Consider the following 23,118-nt stretch of genomic DNA (forward strand, 5'->3'; position numbering starts at 1 on the left):
TTACGTATGGATAAGGGGGATGGGAGTAGGGTAATATGCCCTCTAGTACAGTCATTTTTTTAATTCGGAAGAGAATTTTAAGAGCAAGGTAACATGCTAGCCAAACAGATCCTTGCAAGCCGCTGTTTCAAAAGTTGTCAATCCTCCCACTCCTATCTATGTATATACTAGAATCTTGTAAATATATCAGAAGGAATTTGAAACAAATAAGTTAATATTTTAATATCTATGAACATAATACAAGGCAGTAAAAAAGGTTTTGTGTTGAGTCCGTAAGGAGATCAGCTTTTAAAACTTCCATTAGAAATAGTGTGATACAAGTTTACAATAGTTTTCTACAGGAGATAATAATTCTTTGTAAAACCATAAGAACAATGTTATTAGATCACTCCCATTCAGCAGCAGAATTTTTGGCATACTTGAAATACAGGAAACTTGAAACAAGACTATGAAAGGTGTGCCACTGAAAGCTCTTGTAATCCTCACTTCTAAGCCAGCAACATTTATTAAGCACAAGCGCCTTGTGTTACAAGAGAAATTATTATAAGCCATAGTTCCAAATAGAAATTAATATGTGATTTTTCATGACTGAAATTAAAATAAATCCAAGTACTATTAATTTTACTGCATATACATTCTGTAAGTATGATATTCAACAAAATTCCATGAAGCCTGGTGGTGGTGTAAAACCACATGTTCATAAGAAAAACAGTATGTAACATAAATCTAAATCAGTCCAAGTAAACATCAATATTGGTCATAGTTCACCTGTGTGAGCAAAGTCTGTTAACAGCAACTGAGAAAAAATCTGTGGTCAGGAGGCCTTACATGTGTCTTGTCAGGAAATCCGTGTAACTAGCTTGTGATATCATCAGTTTTCACATCACAGGCACCACTGCTGGACATGGGCAATGTTACACATATCAGTACGTCTGTCTATTCCATTCACACATCTTGTGGGGTTACTGAACAAGTATGTAAATAGTTTATCCAACAATCTGAAAAGACATTTTGGATGAATAAATAAAAAATAAATGTAAAAGGTGCGGCTTGATGGGGAACTGGGTAAGTGTCAGAGGTGAAGCTCCAAGGTTCAAACTTCTGCTGGTACTCAGGTTTTTTCTGTTGCTTGCCTCATCTTTAATCTCTGGCAATGAAATGAACATACAAAAATTGCCAAGTTGCAATGTGTTTTGAAGTCAGTATTGTACTGCAGGTCCCCCTATAACATACTAAGTCAGTTTAAAGGTCAGAGGAAGGTAGCAGTTCTAATAGTACCATATTTACCCAGCAAAACACTGTGCTGTTCAAATCAGTTTTCAGATTGATGACATATTGAATTTTTTCTAATAAAACATAGGAAAATTTTCCAATTCATGCTAATTCCAAGAAGAAATATATCAGATGAAATACCTATTATTTATTAATTTATATAATAGAGCTTCAAACAGGTGGTCAATTGCAAATTCATCTTCAGACTCAAGATTTTCAGTCATCTGGTGGGATTTTATTTGTTTCCTCAAATTCAGCTCCCTCTGTTCATTCTTGAAATCCGGAAGATAGTAATTAATAGTGCTGAGGTTTGTGCCATGTTTCTTGACCTAATAGTTAAACATGAGGCTGTTTGCAGATAACATACTTGTACACACAGAAATGATATTGTTACGAATTTATTAGACCTATAGATGGTAAGAGATTGATGCGAAGATTATCAGTTGAGTCAACGTGAATGAAGCATACTACATGTAAATATGTGAAATATATTGGATACTGTTTCAGTATGAGACTGGCATTTAGTCTCTAGAATCAGTCAGAGCCATCAGGTGTTTAGGAGTACCTCCCTAGAACAGTTTTACTAAACTGTTTAGTCATTGTATTCACATTCATATTTAGACTGAAATTCTTTGCAAACTCCCTGAATCAATTAAGATGAATGCTCAGATGATGACAAGCTAGTATATCTATCCTTCAAATCAATGAGGCAGGTAAACCACCACTTTATCGTTAGGTTGCAACTTCATATAGTATGACAAACATACAAGATGTATTCTATACTCCAGGAACCTACACACTGTACAACTACGAATGAAGCCTGTTTCATGTACTGTTTATATACAACATCAGTTGTAAACAGTCCTTTCACTGCTATAGCCTGAGTGAAACACTGAAAGACTGCTAATAATGACATTCCTAACTTATAGTATGCCTACAGGTTAACAATTGAAATTGCCAACCCTGCTCAGTTTAAAAATTTATTGGCACTTCATTAACTTGAAGAGTTACAGTTAGCAACTTGTTATTGACAGAAAAAATTGAATTCAAGTGATATTCTGTACGTGAAAGTTTTAGAATTTGCACATTTTGTTGTGAACAGTACTTGACGATTGCTATTAGCTACTGCAGCATGCTTGATTTGACATGATGGACCATCAAAAGCTAGACTATTGCATAACGTGTATTATCTTTTCTGTTTTGTGTTCTTTGAGACTGGATTATGGACACACTATTACATGGGTGTCTCATGTGTGGTGTTTTCTGTATCAGTGTATTTAGTGAGTAATTAAATTGTTTGTGTGCATACTTCGAATGAATAGTATACCACTGGAACACACAAGTGGTACCGTACCTAACGAGGTGTCACAGTGGCTAGCACACTGAACTCAGGAGAAGAACGGTTCAGCCAGCCGTTGCGGCCGAGCGGTTCTAGGCACTTCAGTCCGGAACTACACGACTGCTACGGTCGTAGGTTCGGATTCTGTCTCGGGAACCGATGTGCATGTTGCTCTTAGGTTAGGTTTAAGTAGTTCTAAGTCTAGGGGACTGATGATCTCAGATGTTAATTCCCATAATGCTTAGAGCCATTTGAACCATTTGAATAACGGTTCAAACCTCCATTGGGCCATCCAGATTTGGGTTTCCCACAATTTCACTAAATCATTCCAGGCAAAAGCCAGGATGGTTCCTTTAAAAGGGCATGGCTGATTTCCTTTGCCATCTTTGACACAATCTGAGCTTGTGCACCATCTCTAATGAGGACAAAGACGACAGAACCTTAAACCCAATTTTCCTTCCTCCCACAAGTGGTGACCCCAAGTTCAACAGTTTACTTTCTACATGCATTCCGATACATACTATGCACCACTGTGGAGCCCACCATCTCTATTAAAGAAGAGCCTGCGAGCCGGAGTGGCCGTGCGGTTCTAGGCGCTACAGTCTGGAACCGCGTGACCGCTATGGTCGCAAGTTTGAATCCTGCCTCAGACATGGATGTTTGTGATGTCCTTAGGTTAGTTAGGTTTAAGTAGTTCTAAGTTCTAGGGGACTGATGACCACAGCAGTTAAGTCCCATAGTGCTCAGAGCCATTTGAACCATATTTTTGAAAGAAGAGCCTCAGACCTCACAATAGGGATTAACTCAGCCACCAGTTACAGTTGTTGATAACAGTATTCGCATGAGAATCAGGAATATAAAAATTCCACTTTCCTGGCTAACCATCAAACAGTTGTGCTTAATGCAAGTCACAGCCATATTTTGCTTTCGCGGTGTCGGTTCTGACATGCAGAAATTTATTATTGTTATTTGGCAAGTAGATCTTATGATTATATAGTGAACAACTGGCGGATGTATTTGACAAACAATCTTTTGCCTTTTTTCAGGATGCTAATTTGGAACATTTTATGCCATCTGCAGAATTGCGTTTTACAAAAAAACACGGAGAGTGAGGTAGTAGCTGGTACTTACCCGTTCAAAGTGCTCTGTTCCCTACACACGTTGGCAGGACAAGGCCTGAAATCTGAACAATCACTGAAGCCTCTTGGGTTCCAGCATTTGCCTCCACATGTTCGGATAATATTATCAGATTTTCCCTGACCTTCCCATTGGTGAACTAGCGTGAAAAGCAGACTCTGTGGCGATTGCTTATGCAGATCCAGTTTGTGTGAATGAACTCTGAAGTTATGGTGGGCAGCCCTGAACCAAGCATTGTGGCCTCATTTGTTTCAAGGGGCACTGTTTCTCCGCTGCTATCCACTCTGATGCTGTCTATGGCCCATATCATCACTGAACTCGCCGGTCTTAACGCCTAGTTGCAGCGACATGAAGATACCACTCGCCCACCTTCTAATAATAGCTGTGTATTCAGGTGGTGCTGGTTTCACAAATGGTTCAGAAAAGCAACTCGACATTGTACCAAACCATATGATTACCCAAACTTCCCAGACGAATGCCAGTAGGTGCACATACTTCTCGAGGTCAGTTAAAGCACCTGCAAGTCAAACACGACGGAAAAGTATCCTAGGTGACAGGATCACAAAGACTTTTCCTAACGGTCAGGTGCACTGGAGACACTTTCTTGATGGATTCAGGCTCTGAAATTAGCGTTTAGCACAAGTCACATACTGTGTGCCATTCTAGTGAACAAGTACCTATTCTCACAGCAGCTGATGGCTCACACATTGGAACATTTGAGAAAGTGCAGTTGACTTTGGATTTTGGCGGTAAGCTACAATACACCTGGACTTTTGTGGTTGCTGATGTCATAGACGCAATCTTAGGCCCGGGTTTTTAGCGTCATTTTTCTGTCATTCTAGATGTAGTGCATCAATGTCTCTACAAAGTGTCATACTCTCTTCCTACCTCTGCCAAATCAGATTGCATTGTTGAGTGATACCACCAAGCCCCATCACTCGAAGACGACCACAAAAACCGCGCCAGACTTAGTGCATCAACAGGATTCGTTACCGTTTCCATATCCACTCAGACCACACATCCGCATGGTATGCTGGAAGGTGTCGATTCGTTCTTCCACTGAGACAACAAAGCTACAGAAGGGCTGTCATATGTGAGTAGCTCAAATATCTGAAATATAATCCCACAGCAATGCCATAATGAGTGCCAGGGCCAGCTTGCGCGACAGTAATGCAGAATTACGCTGCGAATTGCCTGCTGTGGCTGAAGACTTATCGACCACACATGCCTCAATTCATGACCTTCAGCGTGCAACTGCTATGAGGAACCCTTGCTCCGCTGTCCCTCCCTCGCTTGCCCGCGCGCTGGAGGCCAACGATCTTGGTGTACAGCTGCTAAGCAAGTATCCTGTGCTTACTGATCCAGCGCTGGCCTGAAAAAACCGCTGCCACTCTACACGACATTTCAATCCCTAGACTACTGGGTATCGAGTGGCCGCAAACCCACGATGCCTACCTCCTGATAAATTACAAGCAACTCAGTCTGAGTTCAGTAAAATGCTATCAGATGGTTCAGTATCTAGATCTCAATCCTCATAGGCTTCTACTTTGCACATGCTCGAGACGAAAAACGGAACATCCCGCCCAGGTGGTGATTATCGGAGCCTCAGTTCCCATACGGTTCCAGATAGGTACCCAGTGCTGAATGTAATGGACTTGAACTCAAATGTGGTGGGCCCATGTATCTTCAGTGTTATTGACTGTGCAAAAGCCTTCTTGCTGATCAGTGGTGAAGAGGGATTAGTTTAAAACTGTCATAACTACACCATTTGGGCTCTTCCATTATAATATGATGCCTTAAGGCCTCCACAACGCAGCACAAACATTGCACTGTTTTATGCATGAAGTCCTGCAAGACTTGCCATTTTCATGTTGTCACATGGGTTATATTCTGATTTTTCCCCGCAGCCTCGAACACCATTGTCACTATTTATGACAAGTTACAAGATTTTGGAATCATGGTAAATCTGGATAAACGTTGTTTTGCCAAGCAAGAGCTACCATTCCTGGGATACAATGTCTCAAAAGCTGTAATCATACCTCTGTCCAGAAAAGTGAACTACAGCCAACAGCTTCCCCTGCCACGAACGTTGAAAGGACTGTGCCAGTAGTGGGACTACCTTCATTCTGTTCCACTCTGCATTGTTGCCAAATTTATTCAAGATGGCGGCGATGACGTCATCCAAGATGGTGGCGTGTAGATTTGGTAATAGTGCATGACGTCGTTCGACATGGCGGATTATGGCGGGAAAATAGGTAATTTGGGGTATTGTCATTAACCTAAACCCCAGAAAAATGGCGAGAAATATGAATAATGGTGGTAAAATAGGTCAATTGGGTTATGTCCACTAAGGTAGCAAAAATTGGCTCAAAATTCCAACACAATAATGGCGGGATGACCATAGTTGTCTTTACTATTATCCATTATCATTTATCATCATTTGTTATCGTTCATTATTATTCATTATCATTTATTATCATTTATTATTATTATTTACACCATGCACGTGTGTTCACTATGAGGACCAGAGTCCAACTGTGTTAGTTCATACCCCTGCCACCAGAGAGCGCTGCCGTGATGTTATTCAAGATGGCGGATTTTGGCAGGGAAAATTGGGCTACATCCACTAACCTAACCCCCACAAAACTGGCGCGTAATTCGAATTTTGGCGGGAAGGTAGGTCAATTGTCCTATGTCCACTAACCAAACCCTCCAGAAAAAATTGGCGCCAAATTCAAATTGCAACTGGATAATGGCTGCAAAACCATACTTATCTTTATTATTATTCGTTATTATTCATTATTGTTTATTATCATTTATTATTATTATTATTGGTCTACCTCCACTAGAAAATTGGGCCAAATTCAAATTCCAACACGATAATATCTGGAAAACTGTACTTCTATTTATTATTAGCATTTATTATTTACTTAAGATGTCCAATTTCGGCACGAAGAAAACCATTTGCCTTGCATCTATAACAAAAATCTCCAACACCATCATCGATCATGCGTATGAAATAGTCCACATCCTCCGAACTTTGACCATCACTTATGTTTTTTCACTGCTAACCTATCAAAATCGCGTCAAATAATAAACTGCACTTGTACTAACGTAATTCACATCCTCTGACTTTACAGGAAAAAAGGACTGATGTCTTTATTTCAAGCAGTACTGTCATCACTTGTCCTCCAACAGACTTAGTACACTTCTTTGAGATGCCAACATCCAGTGCACTTGCCACTAGGTCCAAACTCCAACTGACTTAGTTCAAATCGTCGCCAGCAGAGGAGGCTACCCCTGGCGCCACCAGTCGGCGGCAGCCCACGAGCATGTCACTGGTCAAGTGGCCACTAGGACAGCGTGGGTCCAGCGGCGTAAAAATGTTCTGCTCGTTCGAACCTGCCGATTCTGACGTCACAATGGTAGGTTGTCCATTCATCAAGTGTATTCGTCCCTCCCACATGTTTCGCTCCAAAATTGGTCACCCAAGAGTGGAATCTCCCCCAATGTCACATAACGGTCAGTCTGTTGGTCCAGCACTTGGTGGACAAAAGAACGCCCTGCCACAATTATGGCGCAAAAATTGTTTTCCTGGACAGGTTTGAACCTGCCAATGACGACATCACAGTGGTCGGTTAGCGATCCACCATGTGGTTGCATGGCTGACGAAGAACACACTTGGCGCCAAAGTTGTTTGCTGGAGAGTGGAATCTGCCCAGACGTCACACAAACACTGGTCCACCATGTGGAGTGCTCGACAAAGAAGGCTCTCGCTAAGTTAACTGACTCGAGATCGTCTTCTCCCTCTCTCTCGCGTGCGCATTATAACCAGACACCTGCCACACCGCCACCCTACAGGCGTCCAACCGATTATGTCACACACCATCAGTTGCCACCTCCATACATGCGCCGGACATAGTCTTCTGTAAATATGCTAACACCCACATCGTGCATCTATGCTATCAATTGCCTAAGTACTTAATTGCATTTCAGTTTTAATCATATTAAATAATTCAATTTACAGATTCATATAAGTATGAAAAGGCGTTCAACTACTTTTCAAGGTCCAGACTGCCTCCTCTTCCTAGGAACCAGCGCTGAGTTTTAATTCTGGCAGTAAAGAAAGGTCACTTGCACTTTCTCTGCCAACCTAAGAAAATTGTTGGAAAGAAGGGACACTTGTACTAACCTCAGCCACCCCACCGCCACTTCCGCCTAGGAACCAGCGTCAAGTTTGAATTCTGCCAGTAAAGAAAGGTCACTTTCTCCTCTGCCACCAACCTAAGAAAATTGTTGCAAACAAAGCTCATCACCACTAAACTAAGCCTCCAGGATGCAACCTCTCCCAAGGGTTTCTGGTAAAAGGACTCAGCCTGCACTAGGCCCATGGATGGTCGAACAAATGTACTTTATTTAGGGATGGAGTAGATGTATCACAGAACACATGCACTGACATGTCCCACACCATACAGACCTGCAAACCACTCCTACATAACTCATGTATAATGCTCTATACACACGCTTCCTAATTGTAAACAGTTAAAAATAACGCATCGCACAGCCTACAGAACTGCTCGTAAATAATGCAAAACATTTACGTCCAAATAGCCAAACAACTCTTAATTTTCAGAAATAATTTCAGTGCAGACCTGCAAACTGCTCTTAAATAATACAGCACAATGATGTGTAGACATGCTAAGTACTCGTAAACTATTCAAATAGCATGTATGAAGGCCTACAGACCCATTCCTGAAATAATGCAATCAACACACGCAAGGACAGTCCACAGCCCCCAGTCCATTGAGTACACAGGAGGTAGTGATAAGTGACATATACCTCAGATGTCAAACCACGCACAGCCCCTGCTTGGCTTCTGCAAGCATGAGGTGGCCGCACCTCCCATTCATACATAATACCTGGGAAATTCCTATCCAAATACGTGTTCGACTACACACACATGCTGATGTGATTGGGCGGGAGCGCAACTGCGAGCTGCAGCCGAACGCAGGCCAGAGTTGTATGTAGGCGCTGCGAATGACCAGGCATTTATTTACACAATGCGCACTCCAAGCAGAGCCACATGCATTTGTCCTTCCTTGCTACCCTCAGTCTAACTACGGTCCAGCGAAGACACTTCAGAATTCCATTCCACAATAGCAGAACCTGCTTTCCCCCCTTAGCGATTCTAACGGACCATAAGTGACGATTGACTGACGCTTCATCTTGTGCGCCACAAATCCCCACGAAGGGAGGCAGCCACAGCTCGGGCCCCACCCGCTCCGTCGCATTTGCCAGCCACTGCCACCGAACACCGGTGAAAGTTGCATTCCAAGCAGCGCTTACACCAGTCTCATATTCGAGGCATCTTCAGGCGCCACCTGTCTTTACCATTGAATGCACAAGAGCATAGAGTTGTTGACAGATGCGATCAACTGCAAGTACCCCCCCCCCCCCCCAGCATGACCGACGCAACACCACCAAGTGCACGTGCATAATTACAAACTCATGTAACAACCTTCCCAATCTTACGTCTCATCTCTCCATATAATAAAAAAAATAAAATAATAAAAAAAAAGAGCCAAGTCTTCCTCTCAGGAATTGTATAGTGTCCCAGAAACAGTTAACGCCCACTTTCTTCATGCCTCAGCTTGAATGCACGGAAATTCTCACCCTAACAGAACCTGTTTACCAAAATATCGCCTAATCCAGTCTTCCTCCCGGACATAACGTGATAGCCTTCCTGCTCTCAACATACACAAATGTTCTCACTGATTCTATATCCCACCACAATCAATCGAGCATTCTCATTTGCTCTTATCGAATTTACCAGTAGAATTACTTATGCCGCAGGTATTGAAGCACCATCCACCTTTTCTTTCTCGGACTTCTAGCGATTATTTTGTAAAGATTGCTAAATTTCACAGACAGTTCCCTCAATCTATACACCCCCAACCTGTTCATTCTTTCTACAGATGCTATACTCAGTGGTAATAAACTATTTTACACTGTTCACCATTTTGCACCGACAACTAAACATGGGAAATTTGTCTACAAGTCATCAAATAGGTACTATACTAGCAAGAATACTGGAGCAATTCATATCCCCAACCATATCAAATCACCCCCTTTACATCAGCGAACTGAAGCCACTCTCAGAACTGACGTTCAAAGACATGCTCATTTCCCCTTGGCATAAACGCTCTACTCTTTCTGCTTTCTTGCTCGCATTTCTAGTCATCTCCAGACTAGTCGATTACAATAACACCAGTATTTTAGCCATAATATTATACAATTTCCACCATTCTTCTCGATATCAAGCACACAGCACTAGCCACCCGATCGCTAACGCAACATAATGCGCCAGATGTAGACTGTAAATTATTTCTCCATAAACACCAAACATTAGCGAGGCGCAGTGTGCTGTAAACCATTGACTAACTAGAAACAAGTAGAGTAAACTGATATTCGCACTCTCGCATACCGAAGTCAGTGATTTAACAGATTCCACATGATCAATTTTGTTTACAAACTAATTATGGTCTTTCCCACGTCTAGAGAACAGGCAAACGTGTGTCCAACACACCACAATCCATATTCCCTCAACTAAATAAAGGCAAAAAATGTGCAGAAGCAGTCGACTGAACAATTTACTTGAGAGGGAATAACGCTCCACCCCAAACGCGCCATCTTCTCAAAGTTACACTTGATCACGAAAGCATCCTAGCACATACTTAGTTCGCTATTCAGTCGTCTAGAACATGGTAAAGTTAACTATCATACATTCCTACACTCCAACAGGCCACTGCATCGGAGGACCACTATCATTAACGTGGGAACGCGAATCAGTACCACCACAGACTTTGCATACACGAACAGATTCTATAAAATGCCTCAATATTTCTTCTATCATTATACTTTCAATTAAATCTTACGATCTAGGTCTCAAATGTACGGTATTCAGCAATGAACGAAGTATTGGAAATACTCTCTGTTGAATGCTGTGGCTCTGGAAATACCTGTACCTTCCTTAGCACTAGACATACTCTTCCCATCGTTATCACAGTACCCCAAGTCAAATCCACACCCTCCCTACAACAGCACATAGACATTTACTTTACGCAAACAGATATACTTTATAAACCTGATCCTCAAATGTGGACGTATCACACACCCGCCCGATGAATTTTGAAAGTCATTCGGCTAAGGAACGCAGCATGTGACCAGTATTTGCAACTCCCTCACGCCGCTAGATATTTATCCAGTATGTGTAACGTATTCTGCCTCGATACCATGTCAGATGTTCCGTTATATATATCCACTGAGTTAAACGCGATGACTCATTGAGAGGGATCACAGCCACAATTGAATCATATCTCGAAATGAGCCACCTTTCTCGAACCTATCTGCTGCAGTAAAAATCCAACATGGTCTTAGTTAGTCCCTACACATCTTGCAACTGCTCCCATTTATACAGCTTTGCGCATGTGATCATGCCATTTTAAGTCGGAACTGTGCATAAGTCGGACAAAGCCATATCTGCCACCTTCTGCAGCCTGTCTAGAAACAGAGTGAACTGAGTTACTGCGACAGGACTGTGTTTTGACCATGCGGCGGATATGCTCGCATTGTTGTGCGTTCCCAAACTACATACAAGTACTACCGATCCACGTCCATCATTCAAATCTATAAGCCCAACATGCCATCATCGTTATTCTCTATCAATTTCAGTTTTGAGAAACTCCACTCTCCACTCGCTACTGTCATTGGGAGTGTTAGGAGAATTCTCAGAGCAATGTTAACATTAGGGCAAAAATTATATCTTCCTATAAACTTTAGAGTCTCTTTTGGACCTATTCCAGGTTTCAACAATGTTGAAAGCACTTTTAGTTCTTCCCTCAACTCCAGTGCATCAGTGTCGCTTGACTCATGATCTTGCAAAATCGCTGCGAGGTTTCTACACTATGTGTCCAGGCTGTCAGGAGGTGCATTTTCAGCTCGCCGATGTCGTAGAGAAAATCAAAATAATCACGATGAGATTTCAGTTGATTGAACCTTTCATCCAAAGATGTGGTTACTATATCTAAAAGATAATAGTAGAATTCAATCTTGTAACGTTTTGTTGGGTCATCTATTGTCTCATGCCTTCCTTCATAGGTAAAGTGTATTGACTTCTTACTTCATCGCCGGGAAACACTTATCCGTGGTAATGTTAGACGGTTTGGATGTAAGCACATATTAAAAGGTTTGAGACTGGCCACTGCCGGCGGGTGTGGCCGTGCGGTTAAAGGCGCTTCAGTCTGGAACCGCGTGACCGCTACGGTCGCAGATTCGAATCCTGCCTCGGGCATGGATGTGTGTGATGTCCTTAGGTTAGTTAGGTTTAATTAGTTCTAAGTTCTAGGCGACTGATGACCTCAGAAGTTAAGTCGCATAGTGCTCAGAGCCATTTGTACCATTTTTAGACTGGCCACTCAGTGGCCGAAACCTAGGTAGATCTGAAAAGTACAAACAAAAATTGCTATTCATTGCTGACATTTCCTACAGATCTGTTTAAGTAAAATTCCACACACGTTTTGTAAAAAAAAAAAAAAAAAAAAAACGGGGGGGGGGGGGGGGGCGGCAATTTAGCAGCTCGCACGGAGCGGCACTTGGGCTTGCGTCGGCCCTGCAGAGATCTAACCATGCCTTCTGGGTGCTTCACTATTTTTGTCAGGAATTTCATTTTATGTAACCGTTGTCATCTATTTTGTTATTTGGCAGATCTATAAAGAAACTTATCTTTAGGTGAAGAGTGCCATGTATTATGTCCTAAAAAGTGGTCACTTCGAGGACAGTATCGTGTAACAGTTAGAACAGCAACAAAAACAATGGAACAAGTAAAGCAACAGTTGCAACACCAGGAAAAACTGTACGGCAACAGCAGCTGCTACTGTAGGTGCAGCTCATGAAAGAGATGGGCACGCTGCAGCAGCGGCACTAGGAACAACTATGAACTTATCTGCAAGAGTTGTTCTAGGGAAGTGCGTGACCAGGCATCCTGCCTGTTGATCGCTCACCAACTGTCAACATCAGTTCTACCAGAGCCACAGTCGTCAACCTGCCTCCACCTGCCTCTGTGGAGATCCGCAAAAATTGAAGGAACTTGATTTGTCCTAGAAAGTCACCATGAACAATATGGAAGATGAGTCTATAATGCCAGGGTTCGTTAAATCTGAAAGTCTGACATGCTGGGACAATATAGAACTGCTACCAACAGAGCTAGTAAGCTGCATAATAACATCTGTCTACAAAACACATAATGCAGACTTCAGTTTCGATGAACCCATTAAATGCAACTCGAAGAGTATCAAGATTGTGTTGGGAGATTTCAATTGCAGACGCTCAAGCTGGGTTTACAGACAACAATGGAGATGAGCTGGAGAGCTGGGTGGAAAGGGAAAGCCTGAGACTCATACATGACCCGAAACTGAGACCTTCTTTTCGAAGTGGAAGATGGCGCAAGGGCTATAATCCGGATAATGTTTTATCAGTGCGCAAGCAGCTCAACTTTTGGTAACAACAGTCGAGGAATGGAAACCAAAAAAAAAAAAAAGCCATAATCTGTACAGTGGCTGGAGTTATCAGCCCAGAAGAAGTTCCTTTAAATGACAATTCAATTTGAAAAAGGCGCGCTGGGAAACTTTTTGAAAAGGACTCGATAGTGCAGCTCCAAAACTTAAAGCGACTGCTAAATCGAATGAGGGTTTCGCAGCCCTAATAAAAAAGATCGCTCAGAAACACATATCTCGTGGGTGCTGAACTCAATAACATACAGGCCTTAAACCAGACATACTTAGCCTACTTGAGACCTATCAAGATAAATGTGAAAGATATCCACTAGCTGAAAACACCATTCAACAGGTGAAACTGTTGACATATCACAGAAGGTAAAAAGGGTCAGATCCTTTAGCTGATCTAGATATGCATCAAAACGGTAGGAGGGCATGGAAACTAATTAAAAATCTAAGCAATGATCCTAAAAAGTCACTAGAGGAATTCACGAGAGTAGTGCCGAATGAAATAGCTCATCAACTACTTAAGAATGGTGAAACAGAGATGACATGACAAACGCTAAAAGGTAAGAAGAGCTGCTGCAGAAACCAGAAGAGTGGATTACCTAAGGCAGCGTGTGGTCATAGATGCTGCCACCAATTCCTCTCCTGTGCTAACCTCTTCATCTCAGAGTAGCACTTGCAACCTGCATCCTCAATTATTTGCTGGATGTATCACAATCTCTGTCTTCCTCTACAGTTTTTGACCTCTACAGCTCCCTCTAGTACCATTGAAGTCATTCCCTCATGTCTTAACGGATGTCCTATCATCCTGTCCCTTTTCCTTATCAGTGTTTTCCACATGTTCCTTTCTTCTCCGATTCTGCGCAGAACCTCCTCATTCCTTACCTTATCAGTCCACCTAATTTTCAACATTCGTCTGTAGCACCACATCCCAAATTCTTCGATTCAATTCTGTTCCGGTTTTCCCACCGTACATGTTTCACTACCATACAAGTCTGTACTACAGACGTACATTCTCAGAAATTTCTTCATCCAATTAAGACCGATATTTCATACTAGTAGACTTCTCTTGGCCAGGAATACCCTTTTTGCCATTGCTAGTCTGCTTTTGATGTCCTCCTTGCTCCGTCCGTCATTGGTTATTTTACTGCCTAGGTACCAGAATTCCTTAGCTGCATCTACTTCGTGACCATCAATCCTAATGTTAAGTTTCTCGCTGTTCTCATTTCTACTACTTCTCATTACCTTCGTCTTTCTTCGATTTACTCTAAAGCCATACTCTGTACTCATTAGACTGTTCAATCCGTTGAGCAGATCAAGTAATTCTTCTTCACTTTCACTCAAGATAGCAATGTCATCAGCGAATAGTGTCATTGATATCCTTTCACCTTGAATTTTGATTCCACTCCTAAACCTTTCTTTTATTTCCATCATTGCTTCCTCGATGTACAGATTGAACAGTACAGGCTTTAGGCTACATTCTTGTCTTACACCGTTTTCAATACGAGCACTTCGTTCTTTGTCGTCCACTCTTATTATTCCCTCTTGGCTGTTGTACATATTGTATATGACCCTTCTCTCGCTATAGCTTACCCCTATTTTTTTGAGAATTTCGAACATCTTGTACCATTTTACATTGTCGAACGCTTTTTCCAAGTCGACAAATCCCATGAACGTGTCTCGGTTTTTCTTTGGTCTTGCTTCCATTATTAACCACAACGTAATAATTGCCTCTCTCGTGCCTTTTACCTGTCCTAAATCCAAAATGATCGTCATCTAGCGCATCCTCAATTTTCTTTTCCATTCTAATGTATATTATTCTTGTAAGCAACTTGGATGCATGAGCTGTTAAGCTGAATGTGCGATAATTCTCGCTCTTGTCAGCTCTTACCGTCTTGGGACTGATGACCTCAGATGTTAAGTGTCATAGTGCTCAGAGCCATTTGAACCAACATTCCTCTTCAACTGTACTGCCTACTGAGCTATTCCTTATTGCTGTATCTATAGCCTTAGAGAACTACAACCATATCTCGTCATTCCTTAGTATTTACGTACCCCACTTCTTTGCCTATAGATTCTTCCTGACTAATGTCTTAAACTTCAGCCTACTCTTCATCACTACTATGTTGTGATCTGAGTCTATATCTGCTCCTGGGTACAGCTTACAATGCAGTATCTGATTTCGGAATCCCTGTCTGACCATGACGTAATCTAACTGAAATATTCCCACATTACCCGGCCTTTTCCAAGTATACCTCTTGTGATTCTTGAACAGAGTATTCGCTGTTACTAGCTGAAACTTGTTACAGAACTCAATTAGTCTTTCTCCTCTCTCGTTCCTTGTCCCAAGCCCATACTCTCCTGTAACCTTTTCTTCTACTCCTTCCTCTACAACTGCATTCCAGTCCCCCATGACTATTAGATTTTCATCCTCCTTTACATACTGTATTACCCTTTCAATATCCTCATACTCTTTATCTCTTCATCTTCTGCTTGCGACGTCGGCATGTAAACCTAAACTATCATTTTCGGTGTTGGTTTGCTGTTGATTCCGATAAGAAAAACCCTGACACTGAACTGTTCACAGTAACACACTCTCTGCCCTATCTTCTTATTCATAAGGAATCTTACTCCCATTACATACTTTTCCGGTGCTGTTGATATTACCCTATACTCATCTGACCAGAAATCCTTGTCTTCTTTCCACTTCACTTCACTTCACTGACCCCTACCATATCTAGAGTGAGCCTTTGCATTTCCATTTTCAGATTTTCTAGTTTCCCTACCACGTTCAAGCTTCTGACAATCGACGCCCCAAATCGTAGAACGTTATCCTTTCGTTGATTATTCAGCCTTTTTGTCATGGCAACCTCCTCCTTGGCAGTCCCCTCCCGGAGAGCCGAATGGGCGACTATTCCGGAATCTTTTGCCACTGGAGAGATCATCATGACACTTCTTCAATTACAGGCCACATGTCCTGTGGATACATGTTACGCGTCTTGAATGCAGTGGTTTCCAATGCCTTCTGCATCCTCATGCCGTTGATCATTGCTGATTGTTCCGACCTTAGCAGCAGTTTCCCATTCCTAGGACAGAGAGTGCTCTGAACCTCTGTCCGCTCTTCCGCCCTCTTTGGTAAGGCCGTTGGCAGAATTAGGGTGACTTCTTATGCCGGAATTCTTCGGTTGTCACTGCAGATTGTTAATCAGAATTAATGTAGCGGCAGGATTCGAACCCGGGATAGAAGACGTATTTGATTATGAATCAAAGACGCTACGCCTAGACCACAACATATATATGAATGATCAAATTGCTGGAAACAATATCTACTGTAAAATATGTGGAAGTAACTATCCAGAGCGACCTTAAGTGGAGTGAACACAAAAAACAGATCGGAGGAAAAGCAGATGCCACACTGAGATTCACAGGAAAAATCTTAAGGAAATGTAACACATCGACAAAGGAAGTGGCTTACAAGGCACTTTATCGACCTATTCTTGGGTATTGTTCATCAGTCTGGGATCCTTTGCTGGGTTAGGACTGGTAGAAGAGAGAGAGAGAAGATCCAACGAAGAGCGGCACGTTTCGTCACGGGATCGTTTGGTCGGTGCAAGAACAATACAGAGATGCTCAAAAAACTCTGGTGGCAGACGCTAAAAGAGAAACGTTGTGCATCACGGAGAAGTTTACCATTGAAATTAGGAGAGACACTTTCCGGGAAAAGTCGGAAAACATACTACTTCGTCCCACATACATCTCACGAAATGATCACAACAAGAAAATTCGGGAGATTAGAGCAACTACAAGGACTTACCGATAATCATTCTTCCCACACGCCATTCGCGAGTGGAGCAGAGGAGGCGGATCAGTTATTGGTACGAGAAGTACCCTCCGCCACACTCCGTCAGGTGGCTTGCGGAGTATGATGCAAATGTAGATCAACAAGACCTTCCAGATCCAAGGCAATTATCTATGAAGATAACAGCTGTGACGACCCAAGGGAGGACCTATGGAAAGTTGAAGTTAAAATAAGCAACGCACTTGAATGGCTGAGAATGGGGAGAATCATCTCAAGCTCAATCTAGAGAAGACTCAAGGATGTGCTTTCCACTTAAGAAACAGAGACGCTGAAAGAAAACTGAATATTACTCGGAGACTATGGGTTATTCAGCCCTGTGAGATCCTAATACGCCTGAGACTTACTCTGAATCGCAACCTTTTTTTTTATAACGTACTGTACAGGTTTTAAAGCAAAAATCTGCAGCAGAAACAACATCTTGAGACAGTCGACAAGATTTACACAGGTAAAAATTCCGCACATTCTCCAGTCAATAGCGCTGGTCTCTGTTTCTTTGTGGGAGAATATAGAGCACAGTTTTGTGGACCATCAATCCATACCTGGCATGTGGTCGTTGCATCAAAAAATTCAGTCTATTTTGTGTGTTAGACCAGTCTTAGTCCCAAAGATCAACCACTCAGTTGGCATTGCATCCCCACCCATAAGACACAGAGTGGTGGGAGAAATAGAACAGAAGAAGCAGACTGAAAACCCGAAACACTTGACGTACAGTTACACACCTACACTACGTCCACTGAAGTCAAGAAAAAGCTTTTGCAGCGAATTCAACCATTAGATGTCCCAATAGACGTCAAGCCTGACTTTATACATGTGACAGTAAAGTGCTCCTAAGCAAGAGGGCTACACTCAAAATGAATAAATGAGTTGTGCTCACCACCTACTCTAAATTACTTGGAGAACCCATAATAGATTAAGAACAGGAGTCTCACAGAAAGGAAAAAAATTGATCTCATGTGGAATGAGGAAGACGTTATATAGAGCTGCGGAGCATCTACTAGTATGCTAAGACACAGACGCAGCCTGTACTCAGAAATATTTTTTAAATGCCACAGTAGATCACACAAAGGTTGTGGAAGTCTGGAGAGGAAAAGTGTGATGTCCTTCTCCTGGGCACGGAAAGGAGAGTATCAAACTCTCTCTCTGTAACTCAAGAGGTGAAGTTCTGCTAGTTGACAGATATCACGGACAAGGTATCCGGGGCCGCTATTCCTCAGGTGTTTACTGCAACGCCCGCCAGAGACAGGCTGACTCGGCAGGCGGCAGTTACAAGACAGCACGCCATCACATGAACAACACTGCGTGCGCACCTCACACTCGCCAGACTGGAATGAGTGCTTTTTCCTCTGTCGTTTTGGCGACAGAACACAGAGGTGCAATCGCCGCTTTCCTGGCTAGGAAAAGCGAACTGTAGCCTCACTCGCCTGGCGGGCAATTCTGCCAGCAACATCGGCCCAGGCAACTATCGCAACGTGTATTGATAACAGATAGAACCACTAAGATGCAGTTTCTGGTGGTTACAGTCACAGATATATGTGTGTTTCTCAGGTGCCTGCTGTAGCTAACGTGGTCACGCACAAATGGTTCACTCATACCTACATATGGGTTCGTGACTTTAAATTTGAATATCGATCTATAGAAGTATTTCGAGTGGCGATTTGTGGCTGTAGATGACACCCACACTACCATCAGGGTGTTTTTCCTGTCTTCCTGTGACTTCAACCATGATGTGATAACATGTCTGTTTTGGATCTGGTCACGTAATTGAAAGTTGCATCAGTTACGCGACCCGCCAAAGACGAGTCATTGCCCTCCCCCCCCAAACACACCCCCCCCCCCTCCCCGACGCGCCGCCCGCCGCCACACCACTCAACAGTGCATCACATCAGGACAACGCGAGGGGCCTCCTGTTTTCTCGCGGTCCAAACGACTGGCTCGCAACAAACTCCTCATCACAAAAGCAGAATTCGACACAATGATCCAGGCAGGCACGGCATGACCATCAGACTGCAAATGGGCTTCTCCCTTTCATCTGGTACCAAAGAAACTGAACAGCTGACGCCCCTGTGCCGCCTACACAGGACTTAACGCTTGGACAACTGCCGACCTCTAACCTGTGCACCACATCAAAGATTTTGAGTACCAACTTATTAAAACCCATCTGTGGAAACGAAGACTGCCCATAAAACTTCAGTTACTACATCCATTCCCATAAATGTCATATGGCCTATGGAATACAGCACAGACTTTCTAACACTTTATCGATGAGATTTTGTGGGGACTAGGCTTCTGGTTTGCATACACAGACATCGTCATCGTCAGGAAAATATGAAAGACATCTACTCACACTTTTCCCAAGTTTTGATGACTACAGAATCCACATCAATCTGGGTGCTTGCACCATCGGTGGTAATGCAGTGAAATTTCTGGGATTCTGAGTTTCCGCAACTGGTACGTAAGCCACACTTAAATCCTCCCTGGTCACAAAACGGTTCACAAAGTGCGTCGGTACCTGCAAGATAAACTTGCCCTGACAATTTTTGCTCCACACTGCTGAGGCCCAAACGCCACTCCATGCCATTATGCCATTCTCACTGGCTCCAAAGTACATTGTACCTCACCTGTTACTTGAACTGATGAATACAAGCACCATCTGAAGCCTACCAAACAAGCCTCATGCAAGTCACGCTCCTTGCACATACAATTGCCAATGCCCCGCCAGTGATTTTGAAGGGCACCTTATTCAGCACTATCAGTGACGCGCTACAGCAGAATGCAAATGGACATTACAACCTCCGAGTCTCATTCTCAAAGAACTAACATCCGAGAGACATGATTCTTACATGTATACTTGGGCTTTGTAGGACCAGTCCCAGTCCCAGTCGCACGTAACTGCCGATACTGCCTCGCGATGATTGAAGATACACCAGTTGGGTGAATGTATTCCACTGGAAGTACCAACTGCGATATACATGTTCAGCTGCAGATGGATTTCACATTATTGGCTGCAGACGGATTTCACATTATTGCTGTCCCCAGCAAGAGACTGTCGACCAGGATTGGCAGTGGGATACAGAAATATCCTGTGCAGTGACCCAGCTGTACGGGACAAGAACTTCACTGTATCACACAGCTGCAAAACTGCATTGTGGAGTTCATATACCGTTCCTTGAAAGCCTTTATAACATACCATATGACGGATTCGTGGATTGACACCCTTCCAGTAGTGCTGTTGGGATTGTGCAATGCATTAAAAGAAGACAATCAGCCACATCTGCCCCCTCCACCCTCCCAGGTAAACTGGTGTATTGAGAACCTTTGCCTATACCAGGAGAGTTTTTCAAAAAACAAACGACCCCTTTATACTCTACTCAAGATTTCCTCTCCAAAATCTGAAGGCAAATGGAGGCCGTGCAACCGAGTGGAGCTATATGGCACAGAAAACCCAACGCGGCCCACGGTGCAGCACACTAGAGCCGTCCTATCAATGCATTTGCACAGTTGCAGGATGAAATGATAAGACGCTCACTCTCCGCATTAAAGGGGTAGACACAGTGTATTGTTTTGTGGCGGCGTTCGTAGGGACAAACAATTCGCTGTAGAAACGGCCTACGAAGTCACCGCCACACTTTTAATAGCGGGCCGACCGGTCCGCTGGAACAGTGAACAGACAGATGAAACCCAAACACTCTGATTAAATAAAAGTCGGTACTTATCTTTATTAACGAAGATACAGAAACACAGTAGTGATCTCCGTGTCTACAGAGATCTGTCTAGTTCGAGTCGGAGCGGCCAGGTCAGCGTCGGCTGACGACAAACAACAAGCGGCGGGTCGATCTGGGGGGTGCAACAACCGTAGTAGGGTGCGATGACGACGGCCGTGGAGAAGCTCCGCAGGCGAAGGGCCGTCGCGTGGCGTGTTCCGGTACGACGACAGGAATGTGATGAGGGCCTGCTGACGAGAGTGCGTAGCACGAAGGCGGTCCATATGATCCTTGAATGTACGTACAAAACGTTCCGCTGCACCATTCGATTGAGGGTGGAACGGCGGAGTAAGAACATGGCGAATGCCATTGGCAGAACAAAAACTTTCAAATTCAGCAGAGGTAAATTGTGGACCATTGTCAGACACTAAAACTTCTGGAAGACCCTCAATACAAAAAATTGAAGTCAACGCCTGTATAGTTTGTGCAGACGTTGTAGACTGCATGGGCACAACAAACGGAAAATTACTAAATGCATCTATCACGATGAGCCAACGAGAATTCCAATATGGACCAGCGAAATCAATATGTACTCGCTGCCAGGGACCGGCAGGGCTTGCCCACTCAAAATAGCGTTGAGGCGGAGCAGCTTGGTGTTCGGCACACGTCGAACAATCTGTAGACATCTGCGTAATCTGCTTATCAATGCCGATCCATGTACAATGACGGCGGGCAAGCTGCTTGGTGCGGACCACTCCCCAATGACCTTGATGCAACAAGTCGAGGACCTTGGATTGGAGCACTTGGGGAACCACTACACGAAGCTGGTCATTCTCGGTGCGTAACAGCAAAACTCCGTGCGAAACAGACAACAGATGACGTTGCGGATAATAGCAACGAACCACAGGATCCGATATGTCCTTTGCCACGTTGAACAAAACTTAATAGTAAACTCAGATGAGGATCCGTAGCTGTCTCACGTGCCACCTGACGATAATCAATCGGAAAATCCCGGAGGGATTGATGCTCATCGGCGTCAATCTGATGGCAAGAGTCGTCAGAGGAATCGAAGACATCCTCCGCAGCAATCGGCAATCTAGAAAGCGCGTCAGCGTTTGCATGCTGAGCTGTAGGGCGATACAGTATCTCATACTGGGATTGTTATAACAAAAGAGCCCAACGTTGTAGTCTCTGAGCTGTCCGCTGATGAACTGGTTTAGACGGATGAAACAGTGACGTCAGGGGCTTGTGATCTGTTACTAAATAGAATGGTCTACCATAGAGGTAGTGATGGAATTTTGTGACACCGAACACAATAGCCAACGCTTCCTTGTCCAATTGGCTATAATTACACTGAGCTTTGTTTAGCAATTTAGATGCGAACGCAATAGGACGTTCGGTGGTACCGACTCGGTGAGACAACACAGCACCGAGGCCGAAAGAAGAGGCATCACAAGCTAACACCAGAGGCTTGCTAGGGTCGTAATGGACCAGACAACGATCATTCAATAAAGCCTCTTTAAGCTGCTGAAAGGCTGATTGGCAATCAGCTGACCACACAAACGGAACATTCTTACGGCGGAGACGATGCAACGGTGCAGCAATCTGTCATGCATTAGGTGTAAACCTAATATAATATGTCAATTTGCCAAGAACTGCTTGCAATTCATGCAGATTGCGAGGGGCGGGCAAATCACGAATAGCTGCTAAATGTGACTGGGTGGGATGAATGCCTTGAGCATTAATAACATGTCCCAGATACTCCATCTCCGTAAGGAAAAATGAACATTTATCGATGTTGCAACGTAGGCCTGCCTGAGACAGCACTGTAAACAACCACTCCAAATTACGGAAATGTTCAGCAGGCGTCCGACCGGACACAATAATATCGGCTAAATAGTTGCAACACGATGGCACATTAGCCAGAAGTTGTGACAAAAAACGCTGAAAAACAGCTGGAGCTGACGCACAACCAAAAGGCAAACGCAGAAAACGGAACAACCCCAACGACGTGTTTATGGCAAAATACTGTTGTGATTGCTCGTCGAGGGGCAATTGCAAATATGCTTCACGGAGATCAATTTTGGAAAAGAAACGAGCTTCCCCTAACTTATCCATCAGCTCGTCCGGTCTAGGCAGAGGAAAAGAATCAATGACAGTCTGAGGATTAACTGTCGACTTAAAATCAGCACACAAACGTAACTTGCCAGACGGTTTCTTTATAATAACTAAGGGAGAAGCCCACTGGCTATG

The sequence above is a fragment of the Schistocerca serialis genome, chromosome 3 (genome assembly GCF_023864345.2).
Source record: "Schistocerca serialis cubense isolate TAMUIC-IGC-003099 chromosome 3, iqSchSeri2.2, whole genome shotgun sequence".
Lineage (NCBI taxonomy): Eukaryota > Metazoa > Arthropoda > Insecta > Orthoptera > Acrididae > Schistocerca > Schistocerca serialis.